This window comes from Arachis ipaensis, chromosome B4 (assembly GCF_059453495.1).
Source record: "Arachis ipaensis isolate K30076 ecotype BB chromosome B4, ASM5945349v1, whole genome shotgun sequence".
Taxonomy (NCBI): Eukaryota; Viridiplantae; Streptophyta; class Magnoliopsida; order Fabales; family Fabaceae; genus Arachis; species Arachis ipaensis.
This window is the reverse complement of record NC_142439.1, coordinates 47,641,734-47,654,177: the sequence shown is the minus strand read 5'-3', so window position 1 is coordinate 47,654,177 and position 12,444 is coordinate 47,641,734. Positions and strand designations below refer to the sequence as shown.

At 41.2% G+C, this 12,444-nt stretch overlaps 1 non-coding gene across 1 annotated transcript; it reads right to left on the bottom strand.

Moving 5' to 3' along the window:
- Positions 1-12,340: 12,340 nt before the first annotated feature.
- Positions 12,341-12,444, bottom strand: LOC148567454 (small nucleolar RNA R71). The gene has a single exon (XR_015882787.1). It is a non-coding gene; the product is annotated as a small nucleolar RNA R71 (small nucleolar RNA).

Below are 12,444 nucleotides of genomic sequence, written 5' to 3'. Positions count from 1 at the left end.
AAGTTCTCACATTTCCCCGCACTTAGTTGATACACACTCACTATCTTAAGCTAATCAAAGATTCAAATAGGACAATTAATTATTTTTCTGCTTAAGGCTAGTGATGTGGTAATATAAAGAACAAAAGGGGGTTAAAAAAGGCTCAAAATGGCAAACAAAGGCAAATGAAATGGTATGCTATTTGGGATAAGTGAGCTATAATCAAATAATGGCATCAATCACATAATTGCACGAATATACATGATGACTGGAATTCACACCCCATTCAAAATTGTTGAATTAGTCCTTTTGGCAAACGCACCAAAATTATCGTCAAGTAATAACCCACAGTGGAGTGGGATCGTATCCACAGAGATTGGCAAATTCGAGCAGTTTTAATCAATTGATGAATTAGTCAAGCAGATCAATAGGATTGTAGAGTGTAGAATTATAAATGACATAAATGTAAATGACTAGAATATAAAGAAAAGCAATAAAGTGCAGAAATATAAATGGCAGAAAGTAAAGGGCAGAATCATAAATGACTTGAATGTAAATGGAAATGGGGAATTGCTGAATGTAAAAATAAGCAGTAAAGAAATGGATAGATAAGAATGGGGAAATTCATTGAGATTGGGAGATGTTGTCTCTTTAGATCGAATCTAGCTTATATCCCCTTCATTCATGCAACTTATTAACCTCTTGGCAATCATGATTGATTGAGCCCCAATCCCTTGGTGACTCAATCTCTCAGATCTTGATCAATAGCCAATTCCTTGGTCTAATTGATCATGAAGAGAGATATGCTTGGTCCCTGATTATACCACACACCATTATAGGTCCAAGTAGAGGGAGGATTATATATCACATATCCAAACACCAAAACCCAGATTCTACTCTAGTGTGAGAAGGGATTTCAAGTATGGTTTCATGTTTCCTTTCCCATGGTTCCCATGAAACCCAATTGCATTCAATCTCTTTCCCAAGATAATTGCATACTAAGCATTAAGAACGAAATTCCTTCTAGCAAATCAAAGATAAGATGAAGAGAAGAAGGATTTCACTATCATCAATCCATCAAGTACAACAGAGCTCCCTCTCTCAATGAGAGGGAAGTTAGCTACTTGTAGCTCAAAAAGTACTCAAAAGTGAAGTGTAAAAATGGATCTAAAACTGACTGTTTAACCCCTTTCTTCAGTATTCCTTGGGGGTATTTATACTACTCCTAGTAAAATAAAAGAATTACAAAAGTGAAAAAAGAAAATTACATTTTGGAGGGAAAAGAAAACACTCAATAAGCATGACTTCTCAGCTGGCGTGTGGCTGGCGCTTTTCTGGCGTGTCAGGTGCCCTTCATTTCCAGCTTAGCGTGCCACGCCTAATCCTTCAAGTGGCACGCTCATCCCTCTCTCAACCTTGGCGTGCCACACCTTCGAACTCAAGTGGCACGCCATAGTGGATTTCTTATGTTAGCGTGCCATGCCTTCGAACTCAAGTGGCACGCCCCTTGCCTTTCTCACTTCTCTTTGCCTCTGGAAACTTATACTGGCGTGCCACGCCCAAGGTCTGGTGTGCCACGCCCTTGCTTCATGCTTGGCTAGGCATTTCTGGAAAGTTGAACTTGCATGGCACGCCCAGGGTCTGGCGTGCCACGCCCCCTTTGTGAGTGAGTGGTTCCTCTGTTTGGCGTGCCCCGCCACGAAATTAAGTGGCACGCCCTAATGCTTCACTCTGAATGACACTGGCGTGCCATGCCTGGTTGCTCAAGTGGCACGCTTAAGTGAAGAATGGTGAGTGGCGTGCCACGCCTTCGATACCAAGTGGCATGCCCCATGTAATTGGCCTCCTTCTTCCTCTCTGGAAACTTATACCAGCATGCCACGCCTAAAGGCTGGTGTTCCACGCCCATGATCTTGTCTTGGTTCTAGTAGTTGGCATGCCACGCCTCAGTCTTCAAGTGGCATGACATAGTGAAATGCTAAGGTTGGCGTGCCACGCCTTCGATACCAAGTGGCACGCCCAATCCTTGCTTTTGGTCCTTTGTGGATTGGCGTGCCATGCCTGGTTGCTCAAGTGGCACGCCCAGTCTTCAATTTCCTTCAGCCCCTTCTCTGGATTATTGTACGTGCGTGCCACGCCATGCTGCTCAAGTGGCACGCCCATGGATTTGTGAACTCTTCAAGCTTGGCGTGCCACACCTGGGTTCTCAAGTGGCACGCCCAAGTGACTTCTTGGGGCTGGCGTGCCATGCCTTCGACACCAAGTGGCACGCCATAGTGAAGGTTCTTCTTGGAATGGTGAGTTGGCGTGCCACGCCCCTTTGCTCAAGTGGCACGCCCATAGTAATTGATGGGCCGGGCGTGCCACGCCCCTTTTGTGTCCTCCATTGTAGCTCTCTAGAATTTTGTATTAGCGTGCCACGCCCAGTCTCTGGCGTGCCACGCCCACATGCATGCTTGGACTTCTTCTCTAGACTTTAGTACTGGCGTGCCACGCCCAGCTCCTGGCGTGCCACGCCAGTGCATTTTTGTGGCGTTTGCTTCAAGTGGCACGCCAGTTTCACACACCCAGCTTCTTGTTTGTCTTCTACCCCATTTTTTTTATGCTTTTCTCACCTGAAATTCAGCACAACTCATCTCAAAGTAGTGTACCATAATATTCATCAAATAATGCATGAATTGTACTAATTAAATGAGATTTATGCTCTTTTATGGTGTTCTTTATGCAAGAAAGAAGGGTAGATGATGCAAGTCATCACAACACCAAACTTAAGTTTTGCTTGTCCCAAGCAAATCAAAGTGAGTAAACCTTTATAACTTGAGGCCTTGGCTTTTAGTGATTGTAATACAACTAAGAGTAAGACTAAGTGTTCAACACATGTATGAATGTTTTAATGTCATGGGAAGCTCTTGGATCCTTGAGGGTTCTTTCAGGTATAGGCCTTAGGGGTCCTTTCTATTGATTGTCACCTTGAAGTAGTAAGGGTTGTTTTGCTTTCTTGACCACGACTCTAAGTGTTTTGTCTCAAGATAACCCTTTATTTAAGCTTTCAATTAGCACTCCCAAACCAGTTAGTTTTAGGGTACTAGGTGTTGAGACACCCCTAAGAATTTACTTGCCCGGGACTCTTCTTGACACATCTTCACCACAAGCATCTACTAAGATCTTTAATTCCTTTTGAGCTTTTTTTTTATGTTTCTTTTTTATCCCAGTAGTTGATGCTCAGAGCCTTGGGTCTTTATTGCTTACTACCTCTTGGTTCTATGGATATTCAAGGAACACCCTTTGGCCTTCTGATAAACTCCGATTTTGTGGTTTATCTTGTGCTTAATTTTGGGGATTTTATCACCTTTTTTCACATTTATTCAATGAAATAGCATGGTTTTGCAATTCTCCCTTGATTTATGCTTAAATGTGAAAACATACTTTTTAGGCCCTAAAATTAGTGATTTTAATTCACTTTAATTCCATTCGATGTCTTGATGTGTTTGTTGAGTGATTTTAGGTTCATAAGGCAAGTATTGGATGGAAGAAGTGAGGAGAAAAGCATGCAAATTGGGAGAACTCATGAAGAAATGAAGGAACCGTAAAGCTGTCAGGCCTGACCTCTTTGCACTAAATCAACCATAACTTGAGCTACAGAGGTCTAAATGAAGCGGTTCTAGTTGCATTGGAAAGCTAACATCCGGGGCTTCGAAATGATATAAGATTTGCCATATGTTACTGGTATTTGAAATTGTTACTCTGAGATTGTAAAATTTGTTATTCGTTCTCTCCCTGGCAATGGCGTCAATAACTGGTGCACAATACCATGGTCCAAACATAACTTCACAACTTCGCACAACTAACCAGCAAGTGCACTGGGTCGTCCAAGTAATAAAACCTTACGTGAGTAAGGGTCGATCCCACGGAGATTGTCGGCTTGAAGCAAGCTATGGTCACCTTGTAAATCTCAGTCAGGCGGATATCAAATGGTTATGGAGTTTTCGAATAATAATAATAAATAAACAGAAAGTAAAGATAGAAATACTTATGTAATTCATTGGTGAGAATTTCAGATAAGCGTATAGAGATGTTTTCGTTCCTCTGAGTCTCTGCTTTTCCGCTGTCTTCATCCAATCAATCTTACTCCTTTCCATGGCAAGCTTTCTGTAAGGGCATCACCGTTGTCAATGGCTACATCCCATCCTCTCTGTGAAAATGGTCCAAATGCTCTGTCACGGCATGGCTAATCATCTGGAGGTTCTCGATCATACTGGAATAGGATTTACTATCCTTTTGCGTCTGTCACTACGCCCAGCACTCGTGAGTTTGAAGTCCGTCACAGCCATCCCTTCCCAGATCCTACTCGGAATACCACAGATAAGGTTTAGACTTTCCGGATCTCAAGAATGGCCATCCATGGGTTCTAACTTATACCACGAAGATACTAATAACTTGGACTCGGTCCCCTGTATTAGATATCTAAGAGATACTCATTCTAGCTTGGTTGCATGTAGAACGGAAGTATTTGTCAAGCACGCGTTCATAAGTGAGAATGATGATGAGCGTCACATAATCATCACATTCATCATGTTCTTCAGTGCGAATGGATATCTTAGAAGCGGAATAAGTTGAATTGAATAGAAAATAATAGTACTTTGCATTAAATCATGAGGAACAACAGAGCTCCACACCTTAATCTATGGAGTGCAGAAACTCTACCGTTTGAAAATACATAAGTGATAATGGTCCAAGCATGGCCGAATGGCCAGCCCCCAAACATGATCAATATGATCTAAAGATGAACTAAAAATCATAAGATGTCTAATACAATAGTAAAAAGTCCTATTTATACTAAACTAGCTACTAGGGTTTACAGAAGTAAGTAATTGATGCATAAATCCACTTCCAGGGCCCACTTGGTGTGTGCTTGGGCTGAGCTTGAAGTTTACACGTGCAGAGGCTTCTTCTGGAGTTGAACGCCAAGTTGTAACGTGTTTTTGGCGTTCAACTCTGGTTCATGACGTGTTTCTGGCGTTTAACTACAGACTACAGCGTAGAACTGGCGTTCAACGCCCTTTTGTGTCATCTAAACTTGGGCAAAGTATGGACTATTATATATTGCTGGAAAGCCCTGGATGTCTACTTTCCAACGCAATTAAAAGCGTGCCATTTTGAGTTCTGTAGCTCCAGAAAATCCACTTTGAGTACAGGGAGGTCAGAATCCAACAGCATCAGCAGTCCTTCTTCAACCTCTGAATCTGATTTTTGCTCAAGTCCCTCAATTTCAGCCAGAAAATACCTGAAATCACAGAAAAACACACAAACTCATAGTAAAGTCCAGAAATGTGAATTTAACATAAAAACTAATAAACATCCCTAAAAGTAACTAGATCCTACTAAAAACATACTAAAAACAATGCCAAAAAGCGTATAAATTATTCGCTCATCACAACACCAAACTTAAATTGTTGCTTGTCCCCAAGCAATAGAAAATCAAATAGGATAAAAAGAAGAGAATATACTATATATTCCAAACTATCAATGAAACATAGCTCCAATCAGATGAGCGGGACTTGTAGCTTTTTGCCTCTTGAATAGTTTTGGCACCTCACTTTATCCATTGAAGTTTAGAATGATTGGCATCTATAGGAACTCAGAGTTCAGATAGTGTTATTGATTCTCCTAGTTCAGTATGTTGATTCTTGAACACAGCTACTTTATGAGTCTTGGCCGTGGCCCTAAGCACTTTGTTTTCCGGTATTACCACCAGATACATAAATGCCACAGACACATAACTGGGTGAACCTTTTCAGATTGTGACTCAGCTTTGCTAAAGTCCCCAATTAGAGGTGTCCAGGGTTCTTAATCACACTCTTCTTTTGCTTTGGACCTTGACTTTAACCGCTCAGTGTCAAGTTTTCACTTGATACCTTCACGCCACAAGCACATGGTTAGGGACAGCTTGGTTTAGCCACTTAGGCCAGGATTTTATTCCTTTAGGCCCTCCTATCCACTGATGCTCAAAGCCTTGGATCATTTTTATTTACCCTTGCCTTTTGGTTTTAAGGGTTATTGGCTTTTTGCTCTTGCCTTTTGGTTTTAAGAGCTTTTGGCTTTTTCTGCTTGCTTTTTCTTTTTCTATTTTTTTTTTCTATTTTTTTTTCGCCATTTTTTTTCTGCAAGCTCTATATTCACTGCTTTTTCTTGCTTCAAGAATCATTTTTATGATTTTTCATATTATCAAATAACATGTCTCCTTGTCATCATTCTTTCAAGAGCCAACATATTTAACATTCTTAAACAACAACTTCAAAAGACATATGCACTATTCAAGCATTCATTCAGAAAACAAAACGTATTATCTCCACATCAAAATAATTAAACTAAGTTCAAGGATAAATTCGAAACTCATGTACTTCTTATTCTTTTGTAATTAAAACATTTTTCCTTTTAAGAGAGGTGATGGATTCATATTCACTACTTTAAGGCATAGACACTTAGACACTAATGATCATGTAATAAAGGCACAAACATAGATAAACATTTAACATAAGAAAACAAAAAACAGAAAATTTGAGAACAAGAAATGAGTCCACCTTAGTGATGGTGGCGTTTCCTTCTTGAGGAAAATGATGTCCTTGAGCTCTTCTATGTCTCTTCCTTGTCTTTGTTGCTCCTCCCTCATTGCTTTTTGATCTTCTCTAATTTCATGAAGGATGATGGAGTGCTCTTGATGTTCCACCCTTAGTTGTCCCATGTTGGAACTTAGTTCTCCTAGGGAGGTGTTGATTTGCTCCCAAAAATTCTGTGGAGGAAAGTGCATCCCTTGAGGTATCTCAGGGATTTCTTGATGATGAGCTTCCTCACGTGTTTCTTGAGCTCCATGAGTGGGCTCTCTTGTTTGCTCCATCCTTTTCTTAGTGATGGGCTTCTCTTCCTCAATGGGAATGTCTCCTTCTATGAAAGCTCCAGCTGAGTAACATAGATGGAAAATAAGATGAGGAGAAGCTAGCCTTGCTAAGGGAGAGGACTTTTCGGCTATTTTGTAAAGTTCAAGGGAGATGACTTCATGAACTTCTACTTCTTCACCAATCATGATGCTATGAATCATGATGGCCCGATCCGCAGTAACTTCAGATCGGTTACTAGTGGGGATGATGGAGCGTTGAATGAACTCCAACCATCCTCCAGCCACAGGCTTAAGGTCTAGTCTTCTAAGTTGAACCGGTTTGCCTTTTGAGTCAATCTTCCATTGAGCTCCTTCCACACATATGTCCATGAGGACTTGGTCCAACCTTTGATCAAAGTTGACCCTTCTAGTGTAGGGGCGTGCATCTCCTTGCATCATAGGCAAGTTGAACGCCAACCTCACATTTTCCGGACTAAAATCTAAGTATTTCCCCCGAACCATGGTGAGATAATTCTTTGGGTTCGGGTTCTTACTTTGATCATGGTTCCTAGTGATCCATGCATTAGCATAGAACTCTTGAACCATTAGAATTCCGACTTGTTGGAGGGGTTTTGTTAGAACTTCCCAACCTTTTCTCCGGATACTCATTTCTCTTGAGCTTGAAAGGGACCTCGGGGATCACCTTCTTCTTGGCCACAATATCATAGAAGTGGTCTTGATGAGCTTTGGAGATGAATCTTTCCATCTTCCATGACTCGGAGGTGGAAGCTTTTATCTTCCCTTTCCCTTTTCTAGAGGATTCTCCGGTCTTAGGTGCCATCAATGGTAATGGAAAAACAAAAAGCTTATGCTTTTACCATACCAAACTTAGAATATTGCTCACCCTCGAGCAAGAGAAGAAAGAATAGATGAAGAAGAAGAAGAAAATATGGAGGAGAGGAGGGAGAGGTGTATTCGGCCAAGAAGGGGAAGAGAGGGTTGTGTTGTGTGAAAATGAGGAAGAATGGAGGGCTTTATATAGGGAAGGGAGGGGGGTTAATGTTCGGCCATATAGGGAGGGTTTGGGTGGGAAAGTGATTTTGAATTTTGAAGGTAGGTGGGGTTTATGAGGTAGGTTTATGGGGAAGAGTGGATGGATGTGAGTGGTGAAGGGTTCTTAGGAAAGGGTGATATAGGATTATGAGGAGGTAAGGTGAGTGGAGGTATGTGGGGATCCTGTGGGGTCCACAGATCCTGAGGTGTCAAGGATTTGCATCCCTGCACCAATAAGGCATGTAAAATGCCTTTGCATGCAATTCTGGCATTTAAACACCGAACTGATGCTTGTTCTAGGCGTTCAACGCCCAGATGCAGCATGTTTCTGGCGCTGAACACCAGTTCTATGCTTGTTTCTGGCGTTCAGCGCCAGCTTTCCTCAGTGTGCATTTCTGGCGTCTGAACGCCAGGATGCTGCTTGTTTTGGGCGTTCAACACCAGATCCATGCTCTGTTCTGGCGTTGAACGCCAGCCAGATGCTCCTTACTGGCGTTTAAACGCCAGTAAGCCCTTCCTCCAGGGTGTGATTTTCCTTCTGCTGTTTTTGATTCTGTTTTTGATTTTTCTATTTATGTTGTGACTCCACATGATCATGAAAACATGAAAGAACAACAAAAATAAAAATTAAATTAGATAAATAAAGATTGGGTTGCCTCCCAACAAGCGCTTCTTTAATGTCAATAGCTTGACAATGGGCTCTCATGGCTCTACACAGGTGATCAGGTCAATTTTATAGACTTCCAACATCAAAATTAGAGTTTGGATATGGGAGTTCAACACCAAACTTAGAGTTTGGTTGTGGCCTCCCAACACCAAACTTAGAGTTTGATTGTGGGGGCTCTGTATGACTCTATTTTGAGAGAAGCTTATTGTGCCTCTTTTCCATGTTTACAGAAGGATGTCCTTGAGTTTTAAACACAAGGGAGTCCTCATTCAATTGAAGGACTAGTTCACCTCTGTCAACATCAATCACAGATCTTGCTGTGGCTAGGAAGGGTCTTCCAAGGATGATTGATGCCAAGGCATCATAGGCTAGTTTCACTAGCATTTTTCTGTTAGTTTTAGTTGTTTTATGCATTTTCTTGAGCTTAAAGTAACCAAAAATGGTTAAAATAAGAACAAAGTAATGAACCATCCAAACAATATGATTTCGATGCAAATTCCATGAGTTTTAGTTATATTACTTAAATGCTATGAATGAAAGATTTCTCATGAAATTTTGCAAGACTTTGATGCAATTGTTTGGATGATTTCAGGGAAGAAGAGGCTAAGCAAGGAAGCAACAAAATCAATAAAGGAAGCTTGAATATCACATGTGGAGTTTAAGTTCCAGTTTAAGCCTAAACTGGAGCTTAAACGCCAAAATCATGAAGGATAAGAAATGCTGGGATTGAAGTTTAACCTCCAGTTTGACCTCAAACTGGAGGTTAAACGCCAGAATGAAAAGCCTCACTTAAGGAGCATTCCACGTTTAACCTCCAGTTTGACCTCAAACTGGAGGTTAAACGCCAGAATGAGTATGCCACCCAGGGAGGAGTTCCACGTTTAACCTCCAGTTTGACCTCAAACTGGAGGTTAAACGCCAGAACCAGGAAGAGTACCAGGGGCCATTCCACGTTTAAGCTCCAGTTTGACTCAAACTGGAGCTTAAACGTGTTCGATAGTTTTTTCACTCCAGGGTTGCTCTCTCCATCTCCACGTTTAACCTCCAGTTTGACCCCAAACTGGAGGTTAAACGTGTTCGACACCTCCAGGGCCACCATTCCAAGCTTCCACGTTTAACCTCCAGTTTGACCTCAAACTGGAGGTTAAACGTGTTCGACCTCCAGTATGCCTCCACCCTTTTTCACGTTTAACCTCCAGTTTGACCTCAAACTGGAGGTTAAACGTGTTCGACACCTCCAGGGCCACCATTCCAAGCTTCCACGTTTAACCTCCAGTTTGACCTCAAACTGGAGGTTAAACGTGTTCGACCTCCAATATGCCTCTACCCTTTTCCACGTTTAACCTCCAGTTTGACCTCAAACTGGAGGTTAAACGTGTTCGACCTCCAGGGCTGCCCTTCCTATCTCCACGTTTAAGCTTCAGTTTAACCTTAAACTGAAGCTTAAACGTGTTCGACTACATGACTCTCCAGGGCTACCTTCTTCCATTTCCACGTTTAAGCTTCAGTTTAACCTTAACTGAAGCTTAAACGTGCTTCTACAAATGGCATCACTGGAAGTGTCTGGCGTTTAAGTTGCAGTTTAAGCTTAAACTACAACTTAAACGCCACTCTTGAAAAAAGGTTTCTGGGCCAAAAATATTGTGATTTAAGTTAGTCTTTGAGCACAATTATTAACTTAAACTTACTTTGGTATGAAACCCAATTGAATATCATGGTTTATGGGATTGGGCCTGAGGGATTGATGAGTTTGAAATCTCATTTATTGAGTCATGTGCCATTATTTGATTATCACTAAGTTGGCTCAATAAATGTTACAGGATTTGGATCAACAACCTCATCAAGATTATGGATCATAAACCCAAGACAAAAGGAAAGCAAGGAGAGGCCTCAAAGCCCAAGAAGCACAACTGAAGCTCAATATAGAAAGTGTAAAAATAGGATAGAAGTTAAGTTAGAAAGGAGGACTTTTACTTTCACTTTTAGCTAGTTTCTTTTTCTTTGTAATTGAATTGAGAGCTATGATTCACTAAACCCCCTTTCATTGGGTTAGGGAGCTCTATTGTAATTCAATGAATCAATAATAGTTTATCTTCTTCTTCAATCTTTTCTCTTGAATTTTGTTAGAAAGCTTCTCGATCTAATTCCATTGAGTAGTTGTCTTGGGAAAGAGACTACTCATACTTGGAATCCTTCGGAGCCTTGGGAAAGGAATGGAGGATTCATGCTAGAGAAGCTTTCTCACAGTGGATTGGATTGGGGTTTGGATGGATATTGTGACATGTAATCCTACCAAATTGTGGTTCATGAAATTGTGTGGTATAATCAGTGATCAAGCATCATCTCTTCTTATGAACATTTAAACCAAGGGATTGGGAATTTGTTTGTTTTTAGAGAGCATTGGTGAGCCAAGGAATTGGGATCCAATCATATAAGATTGCCAAGCAAAATTCAATGAATGCATTGGTTGAGGAAGAGATTTACATGTTTTGATTCGGAGATTTCAATATCTCCTAAACCCAATGAATTCCCCATTTCTGATTTCCACTTTCTCTTTACATTCTGCAATTCAATTCTTGCAATCATCCCCATTCCCTTTTAATTTCAGCAATTTACATTCTGCTCTTTAATTCATGCAATTTAAGATTCAGCCATTTAATTTTCTTGTCATTTACTTTTCCCGCCAATTTTACATTCCGCAATTCTCATCTCAAATCTTGATTCCGCTCAACTAGAACACACTTCTAATCCGAATTGCTCACTCAACCAATCCTTGTGGGATTCGACCTCACTCTATTGTGAGTTTTTACTTGACGACGATAACCGGTGCACTTGCCGGAAGGAATTTTGCCGATCGTGCAATTTCCTAAATCGTAGCATAACACGTTTATGCGCATCAAGTTTATGGCGCCGTTGCCGGGGATTGGTTTTCGATTGACAATTCTCAAATTGGAAGCTAACTAGATTGAGCAATTTTCTCTTGCTTTGTTAATTCTGTTCTAAATACTTGTTGGATTTTAATTTCTGCACTTGGTTACATGCTTTCCTTCTTTATGCCTTTAAATTCATGCAACTAACTCACTGACTCACTAACTGTTTGAATTAATTCCTCAATTGAGCTGACCATACTCTTCCATTAACCAAGAGTATTTTACCTGTTTGTGTTTGAGCTGTGTTCTTGTATGACAGGTAGGAGAGGAGAGACATCAACTCCTCCATATACCGAACCGGAAAGGACCCTTCATAGACTTAGAAGGGAAGCAAGAGGGAAGAGAGTAGTGGGAGAAGAGGAATCTGAAGGAGAATCTGAGGACAATTTTGAGGAAGCTCTAGATCTCAACATGGATAGAGAAGTTCACAACCATGAGAGAGCTGATGGAAACAATGCCATTCCTGAGAGGAGGGTTCTTAGTTCATACATAAACCCAACCTCTGGGAATTGTGGTAGTAGCATCCAGAAACCACCCATTCAGGCCAACAATTTTGAGCTCAAGCCACAGCTAATATCATTGGTGGAAAATCATTGTTCCTTTGGAGGAAGTGCTAATGAAGACCCAAACCAACATCTCACAAAATTCCTGAGAATTTGTGACACTGTGAAGTCCAATGGAGTCCAGGAAGATGCCTATAAACTGCTCTTGTTCCCATTTTCACTTAGGGACAAGGCAGCTAAGTGGCTGGAATCATTCCCAAGGGGGAGTCTAACCACATGGGATGAGGTGGAAGGCAAGTTTCTGGCACGTTTCTACCCTCCACAAAAGGTCAATAGGCTTCGATCTGAGGTCCAGACTTTTAGACAACAAGATGGTGAAACTCTCTACGAGGCATGGGAGAGATTCAAGGACTTGACAAGGAAATGCCCACCAAACAT